Below are 2,418 nucleotides of genomic sequence, written 5' to 3'. Positions count from 1 at the left end.
TATCCGCTGGCGTTTGTAATCGTTTTTATTTTCAAATAAATTTTAGCAAAGTCATGTATTTTAAAAATATTAAGATTTCTATATTTATGTCTTTATTTTGTGGTTTCATTAGTAACAAAGGCTAAACTTTCTTGGAAAAATGTATTTTATGTAAACCATGTTTGCTATTAATTCATTTATGGCTAGAATATGTTCATAGTCTTCCAATGAAAGGAGGGTTCCTTTCGCCATAGTCAGGTTGACATTAGAAGCTGGCCACGCCCGGACTGTTACACCAAAGCATTAGCATGTTAAAGCGATTTCATTGAGGAGTCTAGCTTTCTTAACTAGTAAGTACTGTACTTCCTTGGTTTTTGAGGGGGGGAGGTGTCTTTTGCTGGAAATCTCGCCCCCTTCTACTTTGAAAATACTTGTGAAACCGGTTTAATTCGCCACAGCCAGAACTCCCGCAGAGAGGGGGGTTGTATGCAGCGTATCGGTATACAGTAGATGGGAAAGCCAGAGCCGACCGCTACGCCGCCCATGTGTTATGCTCTTCGTTTATGTCTAAACCGGAACACATCATTATATCTCATTTTGTAGTTCTTAAAAAAAAAATCGTTTGCCCAGTCAAACAGTATTGTTGTTATTGTTTTTAACCTGTAAAGTGCTTTGAGGAGCCACCTTTAAAGGCGCCATATACAATAAAGTTCATTATTATTACTATTGTTAATTTGCTGGACAGAGAGGTGAACATTATTACACAGAAGACAAAGATAGCGATTTACGTTGCATTGTGCATTGTGCTGCTGTAATACAGTTTTAAATAATTAAAAGTCTAAACAGTATCAGCTTTATTTATGGGTTTTAAATAACGGCGATTTAAACGCGATTTAAATCAATATAAATGTTTATATTGTAACGCATAGGTGACTATTCATTGTTATTAAAATGACTTAAATTCGATCATGTTGTGATTAGAAATATACATTTGTTTGGTGCGAGTGAAGTTTTATTTAATCTCTGAGCCATATTGATTCTTATGGAAGCCAATTTCCGCCAGGGAGTAAAAAAAAAAAACACACTATGGTATTCTCTCCGATGCAGTGCAGTTAAAAACATATCTCTGATGCTGTTCCTAAATGAATATCGTTTATGACCATCAGACGCTTTATGCTCCTTTTCTTTTTAACAGTAGATTGAACAGGGAGAGGCATTTCATGATGTACTTTTAACTGATGAAACAACAGTGTCTCTGGAACAGTTTTCAACCACGTTGTTTTATAAAAAGGGGAGATATGTGAACAAGCAAAACCCAAAACAAACATGTACACCATACGTACGCGTACGCGTTACTGAAGCTAAAAGCTTAGCCTTTTCACTAATGTAACCACTAAATAAAGACATATAGAAATCCCTACATTACAGACTGTATATGGCTAGTATTGGTAGTTTAAAGAAAAAATACAGACCAGTATTCCACTTTCTCCCTAAACATTCTGACCATGTTACTCTTTACTGTTACTGACCATATTAAGTTTAAGTGCCTGTGGGCACTTTTCCTGTCCGTGGGAGGTGGACCGTCTTTCATTAGAAGGTTAGTCTGTTCTACTCTGAGAATGTAGCGGGGGTGGAAAGTGCCCGCGGTCATTTAATTAGTATTAAAATTCGCACTGATTCCCTTGCGAAGATACGGACATAGGAATATTTGTGTGTGGTCAAAAAAATGGCATAAAAACAACAAAGTGAAGGCTGTGAAAACATTCACAATGTACTTTATACACAAAGCAAGTGTTCTCATAACTTTAGGAGGTTTCGTGAAAATGCTACAGGCGTGCCAAAATCGTTTTTTTTAAATTCAAGGTGACTTTACCGCTGTTTTCATTTTCAGATTGTGAATCAAAAAAGGCATTTAATTAAACGCACGATTGCGATTTTAATCAATTACTGTATTGATTGAAAGATACATTCTGTACAGATACAGTACAGTCACATTCTCCTGTCGTCCAGTGGTGTAAAACGAATTAGCAGGTGCTTGAGATAACATCCCACTGAGTGGAATGTTCTCATTTGTTCTCAAGTGTAAAAAGAGGTGATAATTCTTAATAATTCCGTGTCGCATTAACTAACCTCTTCAGTTTATTCCGCCAGACAGTACATTATTATAATTATATCATTATTAAGTTGTTTAGATACGCAATTCCATATTATATTCCCTGTTAATCAAATTCTAAAAGTATGCATTTGTTAGATAACAAGCGAATTCACAGAAAAGGTTAAATACTATCACTTTTCACAAAGTATATAATCCTAATATGGTCAGAAGGAGCACGTAAAAATGTTTCCCAAATAACAACATGTAAGACTTTGATGCTTAAAATGTTTAGGGAGAAATGGAATACTGGTGTGTATTTTTTCTTTAAACTACCAAAACCAGCA

This window comes from Lepisosteus oculatus, unplaced genomic scaffold (assembly GCF_040954835.1).
Source record: "Lepisosteus oculatus isolate fLepOcu1 unplaced genomic scaffold, fLepOcu1.hap2 HAP2_SCAFFOLD_40, whole genome shotgun sequence".
Lineage (NCBI taxonomy): Eukaryota > Metazoa > Chordata > Actinopteri > Semionotiformes > Lepisosteidae > Lepisosteus > Lepisosteus oculatus.
This window is presented reverse-complemented; position numbering follows the sequence as displayed.